The following is a 25,292-nucleotide window of genomic DNA, read 5'->3' as shown; positions in this document are numbered from 1 at the left end:
CAGCCTCTGGATAAATTCATTCAAAATGAACCTGATGTCAAGCCAAGCCCCTCTTTCCTTTGTGACCAGGCATTGCCACTGCCCTGTCCCTGTGTGGTCCTCTGGCTCTTGCACCCGGGAACCTGGGATGAGAACACTGTGAGAGGGGCCATCTCTTACAGATATAAATAAAGTGTGAAGTCATCAGCATTGCGGCTGAGTTTTTTCCGAAAAAGGAATAAAACAAAGGAGAAGGGGCAAAGGTTGAGAGATGGCCGGCAGACAGTGAGGACACCCTTTGTATAGAGACCCATTTTGTAACCGAACTCTTGCTGGCAGCTCCCTACACATAGGCAAAGGTAGGAAGGGTTCAGGGAGTCCGTTGTGAATGCCAGAGGTCTGAGGAGTTAGAGAAGTGAAGACAGCCCAGGACAAGGGGCCACAGACCCAGAGGACTGAGGGGGCAGAGAAAGCCTCAGTTTAAACTTAGAACCATATCCATATACATATTTGAGTCTAAGACACGAGGGAGAAAATAATATTCAAAGGAAACAGGTTCCTTGGGTCTAGCGGGGAACGCCAGGTTTAAGCAGATATCAGACATTGTAGCCAAGTACAGGCTCGGAACTGGGGCTGCCCAGGTTTGGATCCCAGCTGTGCCACGTTCCAGTGCGTGACCTTGGACTAGTTGTTAATCTGTCTGTGCCTCAGTTAAACCTTCTGTAAAATGAAGGCAATAATAGTACGAATTTAACTGAGTTGTTTTGAAGATCAAGGTTAATACCCGTGAAAGGCTCAGATCACTCAGCATAGCCAGCATGGGTTGAGCACCTGTTCCGTGCCGTCCCTGTGCTCATTCACAGGGTCTCCTTATCGCCCCAGTGAGGTCAGTACGTCTATTAGCATCATCCCCATTTTACAGATGCAGAAACTGAGGCACAGATTGCTGACTATCTTTCCCAAGATCATTCAGCTAAGAAGCAGCAAAGCCAGAGGTTGAATCTGGACAATCTGGTGCCAGAATCCCTCTCCCAGCTACTTTGCCATGCTGCCTCTCAAAAATACTCTTTTTGTAGTATCAAGGTACCTGTTGTAGGTTGAATTGTTTCCCTGAGAAAGGTCTGTTGAAATCTTAACACCTGGGATCTGTTTGTGCTCATTTGGTTGGTCTTTGTTTTCTTCCACACGTGTCTAAATTTGTTAAGAACATTTCACATACACCAGTATTCAGGTAACTGGGATGAGACTTAACAAATGAACAGGCCCTCTGTGATAATACCACACGCAGCCTTGGGTGACGGAAGCAAACCCAGTAAATGAAAATTCCACTTTATACTGAAATGAATTATTTTCTTTTAAGAAGAGTTGATTAAATTCCAGCTCCACTGTTACCTTTGAAATATTGCTGGCCTCCTCTCCCCTCCCCCACCATCTCTCTCTGCAGGAAGGAGAAATGGTGACAGTAAGGACAGACTTTCCTTGTCACTTCTGTCTGACCACGAAGCAAGAACTGGTCGGTGATGTGGGAATGGCAGGACCCAGAGGCATGTCCCCTGGAGACAGGGAAGGATGGGGGTACAGGGCACATCGGGAGTGCCCCTAGGTCTGAAGGGACAATTTGAGTCGGCAAGTGTAAGCTCCGCAAGAAACTTCTGCTCTGACAAAGAAGTATTGAGCAGCTAAAAGCTAGACATCTCTACAGCCACTGAAGACCACGTCTGAAAGTAGGAAGGCAGGGAGAGGAGGAGGAGGAAAGACAGCACTTTTGTAAAAGAATGGAAGGATGGATACCAACTGCCATATTACAGAGGTTAATTCTGGCGCGGGGCGGCGAGATCACAGATGGCCTCTGTTTTGTTTTAATTTTATTTTGTTCTATGTTCCTTTGGGGGTTTTCCGTGTGTTCTGCCACAAACACCTATGACTTCTGGAATTAGGAAAGTTATTTTTAAGAATATGAGTGTTGGGGGGAGGGGGCAAGATGGTATATCTTGTAAGGCGGCATGATGTGACGGCAGAAGAGTCATATAAAAGATCACTACTGAAAGGCAAGCTGCAAACTTTAAGTTTTTACTGTGAGAAAATGTTTTGCAACTGATAAGGAATCTTGAAATCTTGGAGAGTGAAGAATTTGTCAATATTAGAAATCACAGTGAGCACGCTCCTGACTCAGGGCCCTTACATTCACTGTTCCCTCTGCCCCAACACTTTTCCCCCAGACTTCTGCCTGGTATCCTTCCTCACTTCAGGCAGGTCTCTGCTCCAATGTTTATCAGACGCCCCTGCACAGAAAAGCAGCCCCCATACCCCAACACATGAATGTCCCTTCACCAGAAAGTCGTTATCAATGACAGCATGGATGAGGACCATCCTGGCCCAGAACAATAGTGACAATAGGCGATCATCATAGTATTCCTTGAATGAAAACATGAAGTCACTTAGATGTTTCAGGGGGTGGTGCAAAGTGTCATTTTCTGGCCTTAGGTCAGGAGCCCCAGGTCTCTCTCTTCTCGGGGGCCCCTGAGGATGACACAGACACTGGACTCGCAAAGCAAAGCAATGGCATTAGCCACAAACTCCAACATATTCAGTTCCTGGTGAGTTTTCCATGAGAAAAGAGTTTAAAGACATTAGACACGTAGAACACAGACTTCGGCCCCAAAATGCCAACTCTCACTAAAATGAACCAGGATTAAATGGCTGATTCCAGATCTTGGGCCAAAAGTGTATAAGATGAACCTGGGCCATCTGGTCCTGCCCCAAAAAAAGGAGATCTCAAAGGGTCATGGCAAACAAAGACCCAAGAGTCAACTTGAAAAGGCTCCGTGGCCCAAATGTGACCATTTGAATAATGACAATGTTTTGAAAGACATGAAATATATTAAAATATGAGTTCATATTAATATTCCAAAAAAAAACACCCCAGAACGAAACAAAACTAATTGATTACCTTAGATAAGGCACAAACTTGTTATTCTGAAAACTGATAAGGCAAGGGAAAGAATTGAGCTTTATCCTGCTTTGCTCTACAACCTATATTTCAAGATAACCAAGTAAAGAAGGAAAATTTCTTTCTATTGAAAGCCATTCAAGCTAATAAATGAATAAGCAATGAGGTAATTAGAAAATCAGCATTTTGCAAATCCCCAATGAAAAACGGACCTAGGTAGCAATAATTAATGACTTTCAGTGAAAGTCAATGGAATGTATTAGAATGAATGGATCAGGGTGAAAAACTAAACCCACTGATCAATGTGAGTTAGTGTCATCGAAAGTGGGCAACTTTGCCTCTTGGGGTGATGCAATAGGAAGCACACAGCACTACCTAGGAAGTAATTTTGATGGAAAAAAAAGCCTAAATCTGACCAAGCCCTTGACCATACTCCCAGGAAAGGAAACGATCAGGGATAGAGGAACAGGTTAACAGATAGTTCTAGAAAGCAGTAAGCCAAACTTGGAAATGTAGAAAATTCTACAGGACAAACGACCCAGTTTCTTCAATAAAGATATGGTTTTAAAGAAGAGAAGGCAGGGCTTCCCTGGTGGTGCAGTGGTTGGGAGTCCGCCTGCCGATGCAGGGGGCGCGGGTTCGTGCCCCGGTCCGGGAGGATCCCACGTGCCGCGGAGCGGCTGGGCCCGTGAGCCATGGCCGCTGGGCCTGTGCGTCCGGAGCCTGTGCTCCGCAACGGGAGGGGCCACAACGGTGAGAGGCCCACATACCGCAAAAAAAAAAAAAAAAAAAAAAAAGAAGAGAAGGCAAATTGTTAGATCAAAGGAGACTTGGGACATCACAATCAAATGTGGTACATGGCCCTTATTTGCATCCTGATTTGAAAAAAACAACTACGAACATATGTTTTTGAAATAATCAGAGAAAAGTGAATATAAACCACGTATTGGACACTAATAGGAATTACTTATTTTATTGGCTGTCATGATATTATGGTTAGAGTTTTTAAGTCACTACATTTAGAGATACATATTGAAATATTTGCACGTGACATATGATATCTGAGGTTTGCTTTAAAATACTCCAGCAAGAAAAATATAAATGGGAGAGCACCTGAGACAAGAATGCTGAAAAGTGGATTTCTGTGGAAGAGGATATTGGCCCCTGCAGTTTTACACTCATGTACCTTCTCATCTACCTGGGAGAGAAGACTGCTTTGCTTATTTTAAAATTTCCAATTTATTGTAGACCAATACTTTTGTAAAATACAATAAAAGTGAATTGCCAAAAAAGTTAAATGATAAAAAACCAGACATACAGCATATAAGTCTAAATTTTTCATTGGGTTCAACACACATACAATTATACTGAAATAAATACAGTCAGAACAAATATACTACATGGAAAGCGAAAATAACTTTTTAAACCTATTTTGTGGCTGTTTTTCACTGAATGTGCCTATATAAGCAATGAATCTGGAGAATTGCTATTACATTCATAACTTTTTGTCATTCTATAATCATAACTCATCAGAAAGTTATGAGTGAGATAGTGATTCCCCATATTAAATGCCTCTGCACACAGTTTGAACAAAAACCACACATATCAATATTTAAAGTTTTTAATGTGACAAATGAGTTTGCTTCTTGCTTGTTAATTTATCTAAACTAGTTTGGCTTGATGACAACACTACTCACAGAGGATAATGTGCCTCTAAACTTTTCTTTGTTTCGTTGTCATGACACTTCTAGTAGAGAAATCAGACTCACAGAGGTGTGAATGGCAGGAGAGAGTTTCAAGTCATTTCAGCAGGCTCAGAATATTCATTTTAACTTGTATCCAAAATGAAGCAAATAATGATATATTTTCAATATTCGTCTTCAGTCCTTAATCCTAGCCAGTGCCATCAACTTATCCTGTAACGTTGTACTTCAATTTAAATTATCCATACCTTTTGATGAAAAATTATTCCAGAGCCATAGATTTCTTACATGTGCATTGTCTTCTGGTGGAAAATAAAATTCATATTCATAGGTGTATGAGTGTAGAGTAACAGGCCACTACCTACATTCCTAATTGTTGTTGAGACATGTCATAAAAATCATAGAAATCCTAACTTTTGCCTCTTTGATATTTTGTTGCATTCCTTTTTGGGTGGAAGTTTTAAGATCATTAAAAATATCTAAGAGGGCTTCCCTGGTGGCGCAGTGGTTGAGAGTCCGCCTGCCGATGCAGGGGACACGGGTTCGTGCCCCGGTCCAGGAAGATCCCACATGCCACAGAGCGGCTGGGCCCGTGAGCCATGGCCGCTGAGCCTGCGCGTCCGGAGCCTGTGCTCCACAACGGGAGAGGCCACAACAGTGAGAGGCCCGCGTACCGCAAAAACAAAACAAAAAAACCCCCCAAAATATCTAAGAGATCAGACAAATCAACAAGTCCGGAGCTCTAGTTCACATCTTCAAACACTGGATCAGGGGCTTCCCTGGTGGCTCAGTGATTAAGAATCCGCCTGCCAATGCAGGGGACATGGGTTCAAGCCCTTGTCCGGGAAGATCCCCAATACCGTGGAGCAACTAAGCCCGTGCGCCACACTACTGAGCCTGCGCTCTAGAGCCCGTGAGCCACAACTACTGAGCCCTCGACCCACAACTACTGAAGCTCTCGTGCCTAGAGCCCATGCTCCACAACAAGAGAAGCCACTGCAATGAGAAGCCCATGCACTGCAACCAACAGTAGCCCCTGCTCGCTGCAACTAGAGAAAGTCCGTGTGCAGCAACAAAGACCCAACACAGCCAAAAATAAAAAAATAAATTAAATAAATAAATTTTAAAAAACAAAAATACACATTGGATCAAACTGATTCCTTACCTTACAGAAAAATGGTGAATTTGTTCTGCATTGTATTCCAAAGAATTCTCCCTGCAACGAGCATTGCGCGTCAGCATGCAGTAAGAGATTATTATGCTCCACATCCATACATCACATAAAAGTAGAATGACTTTTTTAATGAAGTATAGTTGATTTACATTATTTCATTCTTTTTTATGGCTGAATAGCATTCCATTGTATATATATACCATACCTTCTTTATCCATTCAACCATCGAGGGATATTTAGGTTGTTTCCATGTTAATGCATTTTGCTTTTATGTAATTCACAGATTTTTAATTAATCATTAAATACACTAGTTCACGTGATTTTTTTATTTGTTTGTTTTGGTAACAAGACTTTCTCAATGAAGGAAGCAGTGCATTAATTCACAAGCTCCTTAATCCAGGTGACTGGTCCAGAATATTCTCCCATCATTGCAACTATGCTATCAGAACACACTGTCCTACACAAAACAAACTCCAAACTACATTTGTTGATGATATATTCTTTTGTAATTTATATAGTTCAGAGCTAGTTGCGTTTATTGACAATGAAGTTAGAAAGAATACATATCACCATCATGTTTAAATTTCACACATACTAGAATACCATATTAACAAATCTGTGCATTCTTTATGCTACAATTAAAAATTCTTTACTGGCTTTATTTGCTCTGTGGGTTTGTTTTCTTTATACTAGGCAGTTCCTCCCTGTATCAAGCTATGGTCAATGAAACATGGGGTCAAATAACATAGGGTTAAAATAAATCATTGGATTGCTGTTTTCCTAATTAAGCTAATAATTTGCTAAATTAAAAACAGAAAAGCTTGATTTTAAAAAAATAACAAGTCATAAAAATAAATAAATGCTTAAACTAGGAGTTTTATAACTTTTAGATTTCAGTTGCCAAATTAAACTGAAAATTGTCTATGTTGCAATGTGTATCTGGTACATCAGTCACACCGTACACAATTCATCATGTAAGTTTATTTATTTATTTATTTATTTATTTATTTATTATTTATTTTGCGGTACGCGGGCCTCTCACTGTTGTGGCCTCTCCCATTGCGAAGCAACAGGCTCTGGACACGCAGGCTCAGCGGCCATGGCTCACCGGCCCAGCCGCTCCGCGGCGTGTGGGGTCTTCCCGGACCGGTGCACGAACCCATGTCCCCTGCATCAGCAGGCAGACTCTCAACCACTGCACCACCAGGGAAGCCCACATCATGTAAGTTTAAAGAATCCAAACTCTCTATCCTGCTTCTTGAGATGAATCCAGTGCCAGGCACTTGGAAGTCATGGCAATGTCAAATTTCTGTGAAAGTTTCTCAGTGTTTACTCTCAATTTCTGTACTTAATGCCTCATGGATCAGAAACAAACAGACTGTGGACACCATGGGTCCATGAACTATAGTTTGAGTAGCGCTACATTGTACTATTCTCTCTACCTTTGTGTGTGTAACTGTTTTCTATTACTGCATAACAAATTACCACAAACTTAGTGGCTTAAAATAACACAAATTTACTCTGTCACAGTTTTTGTGGGTTAGGAGTCCAGGAATACTTAGTTGGGTTCTCTGCTCAGGGTCTCACAAGGTGACAGTAAAGATGTCATCTGGGCTGCATTCCCATCTACAAGCTTAACTTGGGAAGAATTAGCTTCCAAGCTCCCTCAGGTTGCTGGCAAATTCAGTTCCTCGCATTGTAGGACTGAGGTTTGTGCTCTGATTGGCTGTCACTCTCCTTAGGCAGTTAACAGCATGGCTGTTGACTTCACCAGGGCCAGCAGGAGACAGTCTCAGTTGCTTTGCATTTCTTTTAAAGAGTTCATCTGATTAGGTCATGCCCGTACAGGTAAATCTCTCTTTCCATTAACTTGAGTTTGGCTCATTAGTTCAAGATGGTGGAGTAGAAGGATGTGTGCTCACTCCCTCTTGTGAGAGCACCAGATCACAACTAACTGCTGAACAATCATTGACAGGAAGACACTGGAACTCACCAAAAAAGATACCCCACATCCAAAGACAAAGGAGAAGCCACAGTGAGATGGTAGGAGGGGAGCAATCACAATAAAATCAAGTCCCATAACTGCTGGGTGGGTGACTCACAGACTGAGAACACTTATACCACAGAGGTCCACCCACTGGAGTGAAGGTTCTGAGCCCCACGTCAGGATTCCCAACCTGGGGGTCTGGCAATGGGAGGAGGAATTCCTAGAAAATCAGACTTTGAAGGCTAGAGGGATTTGATTACAGGATTTTGACAGGACTGGGGGAAACAGAGACTCCACTCTTGGAGGGCACACACAAAGTAGTGTGCACATCAGCACCCAAGGGAAGGAGCAGTGACCCCATAGGAGACTGAACTAGATCTCCCTGCTAGGGTTGGAGGGTTTCCTGCAGAGGTGGGGGGACGGCTGTGGATCACTGTGGGGACAAGGACACTGGCAGCTGAAGTTCTGGGAAGTAATCCTTGGCATGAGCCCTCCCAGAGTCCACCATTGGCCCCACCAAAGAGCTGGGTAGGCTCCAGTGCTGGGTCTCCTGAGGCCAAACAACCAACAGGGAGGGAACCCAGCCCCACCCATCAGCAGACAAGCGGATTAAAGTTTTACTGAGCTCTATCCACCAGAGCAACATCCAGCTCTACCCACCACCAGTCCCTCCCAACAGGAAGCTTGCACAAGTCTCTTAGATAGCCTCATCCACCAGAGGGCAGACAGCAGAAGGAAGAACTACAATCCTGCAGCTTGTGGAACGAAAACCACATTCACAGAAAGACAGACAAAATGAAAAGGCAAAGGACTATGTAACAGATGAAGGAACAAGATAAAACCCCAGGAAAACAATTAAATGAAGTGGAGATAGGCAACCTTCCAGAAAAAGAATTCAGAATAATGACAGTGAAGATGATCCAGGACCTTGGAAAAAGAATGGAGGCAAAGATCGAGAAGATGCAAGAAATGGTTAACAAAGACCTAGAAGAATTAAAGAGATAAACAATACAATAACCGAAATGAAAAATACACAAGAAGGAATCAATAGCAAAATAACTGAGGCAGAAAAACAGATAAGTGACCTGGAAGACAGAACGGTGGAATTCACTGCCACAGAACAGAATAAAGAAAACAGAATGAAAACAAATGAAGACAGCCTAAGAGACCTCAGGGACAACATTAAACACACCAACATTCACATTATAGGGGTCCCAGAAGGAGAAGAGAGAGAGAAAGGATCCAAGAAAATATCCGAAGAGATTATAGGGACTTCCCTGATGGCACAATGGTTAAGAATCCACCTGCCAATGCAGGGGACACAGGTTCGAGCCCTGCTCCGGGAAGAGCCCACGTGCCATGGAGCAACTAAGCGTGTGCACCACAACTACTGAGCCTGCATCCTAGACCCCGTGAGCCACAACTACTGAAGCCTGCGATCCTAGAGCCCATGCTCTGCAACAAGAGAAGCCACTGCAATGAGAAGCGCGTGCACAGCAACAAAGAGTAGCCTTCCTTGCCACAACTAGAGAGAAAGCCCGTGCTCAGCAAAGAAGACCCAATGCAGCCTAAATAAATAAATTTATAAAGGAAAAAAAAAAGAGAGAGAGATTATAGTTGAAAAATTCCCTAACATGGGAAAGGAAATAGCCACCCAAGTCCAGGAAGCACAGAGAGTCCCAGGCAGGATAAACCCAAGGAGAAACACGCCAAGACACATAGGAATCAAACTGACAAAAATTAAAGACAAAGAAAAATTATTGAAAGCAACAAGGGAAAAATGACAACTAACAGGGAACTCCCATAAGGTTAACAGCTGATTTCTCAGCAGAAACTCTACAAGCCAGAAAGGAGTGGCATGATATATTTAAAGTGATGAAAGGGAAGAACGTACAGCCAAGACTACACTACCTGGCAAGGATCTCATTCAGATTTGACGGAGAAATCAAAAGCTTTACCGACAAGCAAAAGCTAAGGGAATTCAGCACCACCAAACCAGCTCTACAACAAACGCTAAAGGAACTTCTCTAAGTGGGAAACACAAGAGAAGAAAAGGACCTACAAAAACAAACCCAAAACAATTAAGGAAATGGTTATAGGAACATACATATAGATAATTACCTTAAACATAAATGGATTAAATGCTCCAACCAAAAGAAACAGGCTTGCTGAATGGATACAAAAACAAGACCCATACATACGCTGTCTACAAGAGACACACTTCAGATCTAGAGACACACTTCAAAATCTCAAATCTAGGGACACATACAGACTGAAAGTGAGGGGATGGAAAAAGATATTCCATGCAAATGGAAATCAAAAGAAAGCTGGAGTAGCAATAGTCATATCAGATAAAATAGACTTTAAAATAAAGAATGTTACAAGAGACAAGGAAGGACAATACATAATGATCAAGGGATCAATCCAAGAAGAAGATATAACAATTATAAATATATAGGCACCCAACATAGGAGCACCTCAATACATTAGGCAACTGCTAACAGCTATAAAAGAGGAAATCAACAGTAACACAATAATAGGGAGGGACTTTAACACCTCACTTTCACCAATGGACAGATCATCCAGACAGAAGATTAATAAGGAAACACAAGCTTTAAATGACACAATAGACAAGGTAGATTTAATTGATATTTATAGGACATTCCATCCAAAAACAGCAGATTACACTTTCTTCTCAAGTGCACACTTAACATTCACAAGGATAGAACATATCTTGGGTAAGAAATCAAGCCGCAGTAAATTTAAGAAAACTGAAGTCATATCAAGCATCCTTTCCGACAACAACGCTATGAGATTAGAAATCAATTACAGGGAAAAAAACGTTAAAAACACAAGCACATGGAGGCTAAACAATACGTTACTAAATAACCAAGAGATCACTGAAGAAATCAAAGGGGAAATAAAAAATAGCTAGAGACAAATGACAATGAAATCACAATGATCCAAAACCTATGGGATGCAGCAAGAGCAGTTCTAAGGGGGAAGTTTATAGTGATACAGTCCTACCTCAGGAAACAAGAAAAATCTCAAATAAACAACCTAAGCTTACCCCTAAATCAACTAAAGAAAGAAGAGCGAACAAAACCCAAAGCTAATAGAAGGAAAGAAATCATAAAAATCGGAGCAGAAATAAATGAAATAGAAACAAACAAAACAATAGCAAAGATCAATAAAACTAAAAGCTGGTTCTTTGAGAAGATAAACAAAATTGATAAACCTTTAACCAAACTCATCAAGAAAAAGAGGGAGAGGACTCAAATCAATAAAATTAGAAAAGAAAAAGGAGAAGTTAAAACAGACACCACAGAAAATACAAAGCATCATAAGAGACTACTACAAGCAACTCTATACCAATAAAATGTACAACCTGGAAGAAATCGACAAATTCTTAGAAAGGTATAACCTTCCCAGACTGAACCAGGAAGAAATAGAAAATATGAACAGACCAATCCCAAGTAATGAATTGAAACTGTGATTAAAAATCTTCCAACAGACAAAAGTCCAGGACCAGATGGCTTCACAGGTGAATTCTATCAAACATTTAGAGAAGAGCTAACACCCATCCTTCTCAAACTCTTCCAAAAAATTGCAGAGGAAGGAACACCTCAGGAACTCATTCTATGAGGCCACCATCACCCTGATACCAAAACCAAACAAAGATATCACAAAAAAAGAAAATTACAGACCAATATCACTGATGAATATAGATGCAAAAATCCTCAACAAAATGCTAGCAAGAATAATCCAAAAACACATCAAAATGATCATACACCATGATCCAGGGGATTTACCTCAGGCATGCAAGGATTCTTCAATATACTCAAATCAATCAATGTGATACACCATATTAAAAAATTGAAGAATAAAAAGTATATGATCATCTCAATAGATGCAGAAAAAACTTTTGACAAAATTCAACACCCATTTATGTTAAAAACTCTTCAGATAGTGGGCATAGAGGGAACCTACCTCAACATAATAAAGGCCATATATGAAAAACCCACAGCAAACATCATTCTCAATGGTGAAAACTGAAAGCATTTCCTCTAAAATCAGGAACAAGACAAGGATGTCAACTCTCACCACTATTATTCGACATAGTTTTGGAAGTCCTAGCCATGGCAATCAGAGAAGAAAAAGAAATAAAAGGAATCCAAATTGGAAAAGAAGTAAAACTCACTGTTTGTAGATGACATGATACTATACATAGAGAATCCTAAAGATGCCACCAGAAAAGTACTACAGCTAATCAATGAATTTGGTAAACTTGCAGGATACAAAATTAACGCTCAGAAATCTCTTGCGTTCCTATACACTAACAATGAAAGATCAGAAAGAGAAATTAAGGAAATGATCCCATTCACCATTGCAACAAAAAGAATAAAATACCTAGGAATAAACCTACCTAAGGAGGTAAAAGACCTGTACTCAGAAAACTATAAGACACTGATGAAAGAGATCAAAGATGACACAAACAGATAGAGAGATATATCATGTTCTTGGATTGGAAGAATCAATATGGTGAAAATGACTATATTACCCAAAGCAATCTACAGATTCAATGCAATCCCTATCAAATTACCAGTGGCATTTTTTATGGAACTAGAACAAAAAAATCTTAAAATTTGTATGGAGACACAGAAGACCCTGAATAGCCAAAGCAGTCTTGAGGGAAAAAAACAGAGCTGGAGGAATCAGATTCCCTGACTTCAGACTATATTACAAAGCTAAAGTAATCAAGACAATATGGTACTGGCACAAAAACAGAAAAATAGATCAATGGAACAGGACAGAAAGCCCAGAGATAAAGCCATGCACCTATGGTCAACTAATCTATGACAAAGGAGGCAAGGATATACAATGGAGAAAAGACAGTCTCTTCAATAAGTGGTGCTAGGAAAAGTGGACAGCTACATGTAAAGGAATGAAATTAGAACACCATACACAAAAATAAACTCAAAATGGATTAAAGACCTAAATGTAAGATCAGACACTATAAAACTCTTAGAGGAAAACATAGGAAAAACACTCTTTGACATAAACCAGGGCAAGATCTTTTTTGGCCCAGCTCCTAGAGTAATGGAAATAAAAACAAAAATAAACAAATGAGACCTAATGAAAATTAAAAGCTTTTGCACAGAGAAGGAAACTATAACAAGACGAAAAGACAACCCTCAGAATGGAAGAAAATATTTGCAAACAAATCAATGGACAAAGGATTAATCTCCAAAATATATAAACAGCTCATGCAGCTCAATATTAAAAAAACAACCCAATCATAAAATGGGAATAAGACCTAAATAGACATCTCTCCAAAGAAGACATACAGATGGCCAAGAGGTACATAAAAAACTGCTCAACATCATTAATTATTAGAGAAATGCAAATCAAAACTACAGTCAGGTATCACCTCACACCAGTTAGAATGGGCATCATCAGAAAATCTACAAACAACAAATGCTGGAGAGGGTGTGGAGAAAAGGGAACCCTCTTGCACTGTTGGTGGCAATGTAAACTGATACAGCCACTATGGAGAAGAGTATGGAGGTTCCTTAAAAAACTAAAAACAGAATTACCATATGACCCAGCAATCCCACTACTGGGCATATACCCAGAGAAAACCATAATTCTAAAAGACACATGCACCCCAATGTTCACTGCAGCACTATTTACAATAGCCACGTCATGGAAGCAACCTAAATGCCCATCAACAGATGAATGTATCAAGAAGATACGGTACATACACACAAGGGAATATTAGTCATCCATAAAAAGGAACAAAACTGGGTCATTTGTAGAGACGTGGATGGACCTAGAGACTGTCATACAGAGTGAAGTAAGTCAGAAAGAGAAAAACAAATATCGTATATTAACGCATATATGTGGAATGTAGAAAAATGGTACAGATGAATCGGTTTGCAGGGCAGAAATAGAGACACAGATGTAGAGAACAAACGTATGGACACGAAGGGGGCAAAGTGGAGAGGGGGATGATTTGGGAGATTGGGACTGACATATATACACTAATATGTATAAAGTAGATAACTAATAAGAACCTGCTGTATAAAAAATAAATAAATAAAGGCAAAAAAATCAGCTTACTTTATTGTATAACTACAAAGAAAGAAAATGTATTCAGCAAATATATTGTTATTTGGATACACAATGATTTTTACCTCCCCCTGACGTATTTCATGTATCCAGGACTAAAATCTTCTCCAGAAAAAGAGAATAAAGGAATAAAATATTTTTTAAAAACAACAACAACAAAAAAACGAGGTCTATTGCTTAGGGACTTTAGCTACAGTTGCAAAATTCCTTCATTTTTGCCATATATGAAACCCAATCATGGGCATAACATCAGGGGGTGGAGATCATGAAACTCTCTTAGAATTCTGCCTACAAGGTGTGTTTTAAATTTTCTTAATAATAATAATAAAATAAATTATATATATAATATAGAGAAAATATATAATTAATGAATTATACATAGAAAACCCTAAAGACTCCACCAAAAAACTGTTAGATTTAATAAACAAGATCAATAAAGTTGCAAGATACCAAATCAATATACAAAAATCAGTTACAATTCTATACAGTAAAAATGAATTATCAGAAAGAGAAATTAAGAAAACAACCCCATTTACAATTGTAGCAAAAAGAATAAAATAGCAAGATTGAATTTAACCAAGGAGGTGAAGAATCTGTACACTGAAAACTATAAGACTCTGATGAAAGAAACTGAAGAAGACACAAATAAATGGAAAAATATTTTATGCCCATAGTTTGGATCAATTAATAGTTAAAATGTCCAAATAAAAAATAGTTAAAATGTCCATACTACCCAAAGGGATTTACAGATTCAGAGCAATCCCTATCAAAATACTAATGACATTTTTCACAGAAATAGAACAAACAATCCCAAAATTTGTATACAACCACAAAAGACCCCAAATAGCCAAAGCAATCTTGAGAAAGAAGAACAAAGCTGGAGGCATCACACTTCCTGATGTTAAAAGAAACAAGCCCCAAATGGAGTCACCCGTGCTAAGACCCACCAAGACTACCTAACCTAACTGCAGTTTCAGCTTCTCCCAAGAATGGAAATTTAAACAAATCAGTCTTAATTTCCTGGTCAGCACTAGTGAGGTAATCTGCCTAAGACCCACTGCCTATCCCTAAAGGAAGATAACCTTTCCTGAAGTAATCTACTCTTTTCATTTCCTTGTCCCACTCTCTTTTTACCTATAAAAACCTTCCATTTTGTACAACTCCTTGGAGTACCTTTCTGCTTACTAGATGAGATGTTGCCCAATTCATGAATCTTTGAATAAAGCTAATTAGATCTTCAAATTTACTCAGTTGAATTTTGGGTTTTTTTTTTGAATTTTGTTTTTTAACATTGATTTTCAGACTATATTACAAAGCTATAGTAATGAAAACATTATGGTATTGGCATAAAAAGAGACACATAGCTCAAAGGAACAGAATAGAGAGCCCAGAAATAAACCCATGTATATACAGTCAATTAATTCAGGAGCCAAGAATATACAGTGGGGAAAGGATAGTCTCTTCAAGAAATGTTGCTGAGAAAAACAGACAACCACATGCAAAAGAATGAAACTCCACCACTATCTTTCACCATACACAAAAGGCAACTCAAAATTGAATAAGACTTAAACATAAGGCCTGAAACCATAAAACTCCTAGAAGAAAATACAAAGGATAAGCTCTTTGACATTGGTCTTGGCAATGATTTTTTGGATTTGACTCCAAAAGCAAAGGCAACGAAAGCAAAAATAAACAAATGGGACCACATAAAACTAAACAGCTTCTGCACAGCAAAGGAAACTATCAACAAAATGAAAAGGCAGCCTACAGAATGGGAGAAAGTATTTACAAATCAAATATCTGATAAAAGTTAATATGTGAAATATAAAGAACTCACACAACTCAATAACAAAAACAAAACAAAACAAAACCATTCGGTTAAAAATGGGCAGAGGAAGTAAATAGACATTTTTCTGAAGACATACAAATGGCCAACAGGTACATGAAAACGTGCTCAATATCACTATCACCAGGGAAATGCAAATCAAAACCACAATAAGATATCACCTTATACCTGTTAGAATGGCTCTTATCAAAAAGACAAGAGATAACAAATGTTAGTGAGGATGTGGAGAAAAGGCAACTCTTGTGCACTGTTGGTGGGAATGTAAATTGGTGCAGCCACTATGGAAAACTACTATATGATCCAGTAATCTTACTTCTTGTATTCGTATAAGAAAAATGAAAATATCTTTAAAATGAAAATAAGAGGGCTTCCCTGGTGGCGCAGTGGTTGAGAGTCCGCCTGCCGATGCAGGGGACACGGGTTCGTGCCTCGGTTCGGGAAGATCCCACATGCCGCAGAGCGGCTGGGCCCATGAGCCATGGCCGCTGAGCCTGCGCGTCCGGAGCCTGTGCTCCACAACGGGAGAGGCCACGGCAGTGAGAGGCCCGCGTACCACAAAAAAAAAAAGAAAGAAAATAAGAAAGAGCAGTCTTTGTAAAATTAGCAGAACAATAGTGTCACATGACCCACCTTCTCATCACTGCCGGTGCTAGAGTCCAGAGGCCAGGGTAATGCACAGAGTATTTGATGTCACTGTGAAGTCTTTTATGGAATGAAATGATTAACACTCAGGGGCATGATGAGGTTGATGGATGGATTTGCTTCCAGGGAAGCAATGTTCCTGTAGTCTGTTGGTCAATGGTTTTGATGCTATTAGTGGGGCTTCCACTTAGAGCTCCAGGGGCCTGTATCTGTCCGTATCTTGTCAACATTTTTAGCAATAGCTTTGATGGTTATTCCATTTTCTGACAAAACAGAGCAGGGAAGAAGAGATAAAGTGATAGACAACAGAGTGAAGATTGAGACTTATCTTGGGAGTCAGGAATGTCAAGTTAACACTAAAAAAGATTAATTTGCACAAAGATGAAGGTCATGCTTTATACAGACATCTTCCTAGTCACTTGTAAATTGTGAGTGTGGGGAGACTTGAAAGAATTCCTGTGAAAAAAAAATCTGGTGATCTCAGTCAATGCTAAGTCCAACGTCAACCAAGAGTTTGATGTGGCAGCTAAAAATATGAGTCCAACCTGGGTTTGCATCAATCCTTTCTGCACTGCCCTCTCCATGGACCACCACATCTGGGTGTTACACTTGAGAGCCTCCTCACTGGGCTCACAGTTGCCCAGCCTCCCTTTTCCCTCTTCCCTGGCCCACATATCATTGTATGTGAGGAGACTACCTCTACTTCCCAACACGCTAAACCTCAGCAACTCCTCATTGCCTACCCAGTCATGCACAAAACCTTGGCCTGTAAGGCAAAGAGCTTCATGTTTTGGCCAGCTCTTCTTTCCAGCCTTCTTCTTCCCTCTCTCTCCTACATGTTTCAATTGAACTTGAGATCTCACCATTTCCTGAATATATTCCAGTTTCTCCCCCCGTCACAGGCTGTCATCTCCCTCCTCAGCCTTCCAGCTGCTCCTGCTGAAAGTTCCAATTCTTTCCATACCTTGCCTTACAACTTCTACCTCAACCCCCAATCTCTCACCCAGGAAACTCCATGTTTTTGTTCTCCTTTCATGGGTATATATTTTTTATTATGTCTGCCGTGTGAGTGTTGGGATTTCTGGATGGGGCTCTGGTGTGCACCTGGTGGAATGAGGCACAGGGTCCCAGGAAAGTCTGTATCGTGCTTCTCCTCCCCCCACTCCTCCTCATCGTGGCTCAGGCTGAGGAATCTGTGTTTAAAGAACAATAGCAGAATGAGAATAAAGTGCCAGGATTTAATGTGAACCAATGCCCTTGTTCTACAAAGTAGAGCCCACTAGGAAAATTCAGTTAGAGTAGGCAGATTTGGTTCAAGGTCAAAGTGGGATACTTACTCTTCCCACCTGCACCTCCAGTGCAGAGAGAGGGGCAGATCGACGGAGAGACAGAGAGAGATGGAGGGGGTTCAAGTGGGCAGAGTCCACTTACCAAGAGTGGACACAACACAGAAACAGTGGATGGCTGGCCTGTCACTAGGCTCCGAATCTTGCCTTAGGGAAGATGGACAGGGCACCACAAACGGGTGGTATCTTTTAAGGCTCAGCCACCTGGTCCCCTAGTAAAACAGGACCAGTGACTATCCTGGGATTTACCCAACCACAGGCACAACTTCCCCCTTAGAGGGAGACTGGGATGGCGTGGAAAGAGAAGCTTGGAGAGAGGTGCAGAATTGGTCTATTCCCAATTGGAAACTACTGGAGGACAGTAAAATTTAGTCAATCTAATTATAGAGGAAAGAACTGCATTTTGTTTATTGCATATTTGGTGTGATTAAAAATTTACTGGAGAAAAATCATCCATGAAACGTATTTTAACATTTTTCTGAATGCCTCAATGACACTTGGTGCAAAACAAACAAAAAAATGATCTTTTTATAATAACCAAATTTTTAGCATGTACCTGACACAATGCTACTCAAGAAATCTGCAGAATTGAATTTGTGACTTACATTTTAAAACCGGTATTGACAAGTTTGAGTCAGTCAGGGTTTTAGTATCCAGAATGGAAGGAAGTCGTCTGAAAAACATATAATATGAGCAAGATTCAGGTCACTTCTAGGGGTGAGAGGGGCTTTTTCTGAATTACAGAAACAAGGCCAAATAAGGTCAAATGATTATGGGACCCTTCAGGGACATGGTTTAAGGCTCTAACAACATAAAGTAGATGCTTCCAGCAATGAGCCCTTCAAATAGAGGAAAGGCTGCCTTGAGAGGCTGCCTGCGATTAGAGCAACAAAAAGAAGATTCTGGTCCTGAGTCAGGAATTAGACTCAACTTCCAAATCTGAGTCTATGAAAACTAACTTCATGTAGGATTTGAGAGAGAGAGAAAAGAATGATTTAGCTAAACATTTGAAAACCAGATTTACATTCTTAAAGTCTCATTTAAGGAAAAAAAAAAAAGGAAATCTCGTTTCTTTTCTCTTTATCCACGCTGCAGATAATGTGTTTCAGAGACACTCACACCACCGTGTGTTTAATTATGTTGTATTATCATTGGGTCTTTAGAGTCAAATATAATCAGTCTCTGGGAATACTGGGTTTTTGCACCATTATGTCTTGAAATCATTTATATCCAAGCTTAAATGAACTCAAATAAACATATTTTTTCTCTAAAAGTTCAGGGTTATCTATTACTTTGAAGTTGGTAATTAGCTTTATTTATAGGGACATAGCTGACATTTGACTGCAAAAAAAATGCTGCAACAGGTTTGACTGTGGGCTTCAGTTAAAGAACAGATATTACTTAAATTTTCATTTTTTCCTAACAAAGGATTTGTTGCAAAATTAACAAATCTGAAAGAGTGCAGGGCAAATGATAGCCTGTATATGCGTAAATATATGAACTAATAAAAGCTATCATCTGAAGCCCAAGAGAAAGCCAGCTATTTGTAATTTGACAGCTGGGTGAGTGCTGTTTTAATTAATGTGATGAACTTGTGAATTTAGTCAATTTAATTATAGAGGAAATAACTGCATTTGTTTATTGCATATTTGGTGTGATTAAAATTTTACTGGAGAAAAATCATCCATGAAAGGTATTTTAACATTTTTCTGAATGCCTCAATGACATTTGGTGCAAAACAAAAAAAATGAAATATATATATATATTTTTTTTTGCGGTATGTGGGCCTCTCACTGTTGTGGCCTCTCCCGTTGCGGAGCACAGGCTCCGGACGCGCAGGCTCAGCGGCCATAGCTCACAGGCCTAGCCACTCCGCGGCATGTGGGACCTTCCCGGTCCGGGGCACGAACCCGTGTCCCCTGCATCGGCAGGCGGACTCTCAACCACTGCGCCACCAGGGAAGCCCTATGAACTATATTTTGTGCGTAATATTGAGTTATATTTCTTCATCACAATCTGAGCTAGATTTGGTCAGAATCAGCCTGTTGTAAATCAGCAGCTGCTGCCACAACTCACCAGAATAAAACAAATTATGGGAAGATTGTTTATTAGGTTGAGCCCCACCTTTATTAGTCAATTGCTACAATTTTATTTTATAGTCTCATTTTATTCTAATGCTTCCTCTGTCATAAAAATGTTAATAATTTCTCTTAGTATTTCATATTAATTTGTCAAACCAAGCTTAAACAATGCCCTCAGCCTGTCCTGCAAGAGATTTGGTGGTGGATGGGGAAGCCAACTCAATATACCAGTATTATGGGCCAAGGATCAAGTCCAATTTCTAAAAAAAGGTTATTGAGCACCTTCTAGCACCTTCTATGTGGCAGGCACCATCCCAGGCTAGCAGTACTGGGTAAACAATATAGACCAGGTTCCTGGCTTTGGGAACTCACAAGTCTGATGGAGGAGATCTCCATGTAAAGAAGCCATTGTGTTACAAAGCAGGGTAGCCATGGTGGGAAAGAAGAGGGACACAAGGGTCACCAGCCAGCCAACCCAAGAAAAAGCACAGCACTGAGGTATCTTTTTAGAGACTTCTTGACTTGGGGGTCCTTCGCCAGGTTTAACTAAATTAAGAGTAGTAGAATACATTTAGATCCCACTTTATTTTGAAATGTGAAATAACATGTAATGGTTAATTTTATATATCAACTGAACCATGGGATGGACAGATATTTGGTTAAATATTATTCTGAGTGTGTCTGTGAGGGTGTTTATGGATTGGATTAAGATTTGAATCAGTAGAATGAGTAAAGCAGATTGCCCTCCCCAGTGTGGGTGGGTCTTATCCAATCAGATTAAGGCCTGAATAGAACAAAAAGGCTGAGTGAGGGATTTGCTCTCTTTCTACCTGTCTCTGAGTTGTGACATTGGTCTCCTCTTGCCTTTGGATTCAAACTTGGACTGGAAGTTACACTATCAGCTCTCCTGCTTCACACTCGGGCTGGAACTTCTTAGCCTCCATAATCATATAAGCCTATTCCTTATAATAAATCTCTTTACATATATATTCTGTTGGTTCTGTTTCTCAGGGGAACCCTGACTAATACACCATAACGCAGTCAACCTGTGAATATCCATTAGCTTCCAGTAGAAATGGTGTAGTTCTGCCTCCCCGGAGGGCTTCTCAACTCAATTAAACAAATTGAACCGATATTAAAATACTCCTTTCATTGACCTAAAGTGGGCGTGTGTCTTAAGTGGAATGTGCCAAGCAATTAAATTTTCCCGTTATGTGAGGAGTGATCCATGTCACTCCCAAAGACTCCAAAGCATTCTCCTTTCTTCTGTGACTTCCACCTTCAGAAATGAACACTGCAATCAGAAGACAGAACTAAGGTGGCCTCTAGGACAGTGATTCCGAAATGGGATGCTCAGACCACTCACGGCCCTGTTAAAAGTGTGGATTTCCAGGCCCCCTCTGGCACCTCTGGGGAACCCTGTGGGGGTGGATAAACTCAAGGACCTCACTGCAGTTGGAGCACAGTTCAGCAAGAAGGTCTCAGGACATGTCCTGACAGCCATTTTCATCGCTGCCTTTTACAATTAATTCTAGAAACACATGTTTTCTAAACGCACCATTGTTTTGTTTTGTGTGGTCTTTTAAAAACAACTGTCTCTAGTTTCTGCCACTTCCAATCAATCTTAGCTCTTGCAGCCCTGCCAGTTCTCATAGACACCTGACACTTCCTGCTGTCTGCTGTAGAGTAGCTTTGGGGATAGAGATTATTTCCTTTCCTCCTTCTCAAGCCCCACCCTAAGCTTTTTCTGTTTAACTAAGAAAAAGCAGAAATTGGTTAAATCTGTATTTTTAGGGAATCTTTTCCTAGTTGTGTTAGGGCCATAGTTGTTGATCTAGTGACAGAAGAAATTCCTGACTGATTAAATGTGCTATGTCTAGATGCTCTAGCAATAAAATTGTGCCCTTGAAGTGAGAGCCTGGCCCCAGATGGGGTCCTGTGGGAAATGCCTCAATGTGGGAGCAAGACTGCTTCAGATCTGGGAGAGGTCCCATGCAGTGGAGCCCTTCATGACTCCCCCCACTCACTATCCCTGCCTCCTGGAACATATGTCCCCTCCTCAACCTGGAGGAGAGAAGGCAGTTTGTAGATTGAGATGTCAAATTGCCCCAGTAAAAGGCATAAATGGGCTGGCATAACTTTATTATGTACAGCTCATAACTTAATTCACAGTCCCTCCTCCTTTTGGCTTCAACCCAAATGCCCATCAACTGATGAATGGATAAACAAAATATGGTATATCCATACAATGAGATATTATTAGGCCATAAAAAGGAATGGATGAAGCTGAAAACATTATGATAGATGAAAAAAGTCAGTCACAAAATGTACTTGAAAGAAATAGAAAATATGAACAAACCAATCACAAGCACTGAAATTGAAACTGTGATTTAAAATCTTCCAACAAACAAAAGCCCAGGACCAGATGGATTCACAGGTGAATTCTATCAAACATTTAGAGAAGAGCTAACACCTATCCTTCTCAAACTCTTCCAAAATATAGCAGAGGGAGGAACACTCCCAAACTCATTCTACAAGGCCACCATCACCCTGATACCAAAACCAGACAAGGATGTCACAAAGAAAGAAAACTACAGGCCAATATCACTGATGAACATAGATGCAAAAATCCTCAACAAAATACTAGCAAACAGAATCCAACAGCACATTAAAAGGATCATACACCATGATCAAGTGGGGTTTATTCCAGGAATGCAAGGATTCTTCAATATACGCAAATCATTTAATGTGATACACCATATTAACAAATTGAAGGAGAAAAACCACATGGTCATCTCAATAGATGCAGAGAAAGCTTTTGACAAAATTCAACACCCATTTATGATAAAAACCCTGCAGAAAGTAGGCATAGAGGGAACTTTCCTCAACATAATAAAGGCCATATATGACAAACCCACAGCCAACATCATCCTCAATGGTGAAAAACTGAAAGCATTTCCACTAAGATCAGGAGCACGACAAGGTTGCCCACTCTCACCACTCTTATTCAACATAGTTTTGGAAGTTTTAGCCAGAGCAATCAGAGAACAAAAGGAAATAAAAGGAATCCAAATCGGAAAAGAAGAAGTAAAGCTGTCACTGTTTGCAGATGACATGATACTATACATAGAGAATCCTAAAGATGCTACCAGAAAACTACTAGAGCTAATCAATGAATTTGGTAAAGTAACAGGATACAAAATTAATGCACAGAAATCTCTGGCATTCCTATACACTAATGATGAAAAATCTGAAAGTGAAATCAAGAAAACACTCCCATTTACCACTGCAACAAAAAGAATAAAATATCTAGGAATAAACCTACCTAAGGAGACAAAAGACCTGTATGCAGAAAATTATAAGACACTGATGAAAGAAAATAAAGATGATACAAATAGATGGAGAGATATACCATGTTCTTGGATTGGAAGAATCAACATTGTGAAAATGACTCTACTACCGAAAGCAATCTACAGATTCAATGCAATCCCTATCAAATTACCACTGGCATTTTTCACAGAACTAGAACAAAAAATTGCACAATTTGTATGGAAACACAAAAGACCCCAAAGAGCCAAAGCAATCTTGAGAACGAAAAATGGAGCTGGAGGAATCAGGCTCCCTGACTTCAGACTATACTACAAAGCTACAGTAATCTAGACAGTATGGTACTGGCACAAAAACAGAAATATAGATCAGTGGAACAGGATAGAAAGCCCAGAGATAAACCCACACACATATGGTCACCTTATCTTTGATAAAGGAGGTAGGAATGTACAGTGGAGAAAGGACAGCCTCTTCAATAAGTGGTGCTGGGAAAACTGGACAGGTACATGTAAAAGTATGAGATTTGATCACTCCCTAACACCATACACAAAAATAAGCTCAAAATGGATTAAAGACCTAAATGTGAGGCCAGAAACTATCAAACTCTTAGAGGAAAACATAGGCAGAACACTCTATGACATAAATCACAGCAAGATCCTTTTTGACCCACCTCCTACAGAAATGGAAATAAAAACAAAACTAAACAAATGGGACCTAATGAAACTTCAAAACTTTCTCACAGCAAAGGAAACCATAAACAAGACCAAAAGACAACCCTCAGAATGGGAGAAAATATTTGCAAATGAAGCACCTGACAAAGGATTAATCTCCAAAATTTATAAGCAGCTCATGCAGCTCAATAACAAAAAAACAAACAAACCAATCCAAAAATGGGCAAATGACCTAAATAGACATTTCTCCAAAGAAGATATACAGAGTGCCAACAAACACATGAAAGAATGCTCAACATCATTAATCATTAGAGAAATGCAAATCAAAACTACAATGAGATATCATCTCACACCAGTCAGAATGGCCATCATCAAGAAATCTAGAAACAATAAATGCTGGAGAGGGTGTGGAGAGAAGGGAACACTCTTGCACTGTTGGTGGGAATGTGAATTGGTACAGCCACTATGGAGAACAGTATGGAGGTTCCTTAAAAAACTACAAAGAGAACTACCGTATGACCCAGCAATCCCACTACTGGGCATATACCCTGAGAAATCCATAATTCAAAAAGAGTCATGTACCAAAATATTCATTGCAGCTCTATTTACAATAGCCAGGACATGGAGACAACCTAAGTGTCCATCATTGGATGAATGGATAAAGAAGATGTGACACATATATACAATGAGGTGGATGGACGTAGAGTCTGTCATACAGAGTGAAGTAAGTCAGAAGGAGAAAGACAAATACCGTATGCTAACACATATATATGGAATCTAAGAAGAAAAAAAAAGGTCATGAAGAACCTAGGGGTAAGATAGGAATAAAGACACAGACCTACTAGAGAATGGACTTGAGGATATGTGGAGGGGGAAGGGTAAGCTGTGACAAAGTGAGAGAGTGGCATGGACATATATACACTACCAAACGTAAAATAAATAGCTAGTGGGAAGCAGCCGCATAGCACAGGGAGATCAGCTCGGTGCTTTGTGACCACCTAGAGGGGTGGGATAGGGAGGGTGGGAGGGAGGGAGACGCAAGAGGGAAGAGATATGGGAACATATGTATAACTGATTCACTTTGTTATAAAGCAGAAACTAACACACCATTGTAAAGCAATTATACTCCAATAAAGACGTTAAAAAAAAAATGTACTTGAAGGGCCCTGCAGAACCAAAGCAAGAGTGCAACTCTTCAGTGAGGGATCTGAGGAGAGAAACTCTGAAGTACAGCTCAGCAATCTGGTCCTGGGCTCCAGCCTTGAAATTTACTAGCTTTATGGCCTTAGTCAAGATTCAAATTTTTCTAAACCTGAATTTTCTCATCAGCAAAATTAGGAAAACAGTGTCTTCATTTGTGAGGTTTGAATGAGACTGTGTGTGTGTTCAGTGCTATGGTAGTTTATTACAGAAATGGGACCCCAATTACTTCTTCCTGTATCTCCACCCTTGGT

Source organism: Leucopleurus acutus (genome assembly GCF_964270905.1).
Source record: "Leucopleurus acutus genome assembly, chromosome: 13".
Lineage (NCBI taxonomy): Eukaryota > Metazoa > Chordata > Mammalia > Artiodactyla > Delphinidae > Leucopleurus > Leucopleurus acutus.
Note: the sequence above shows the minus strand (reverse complement) of the source record.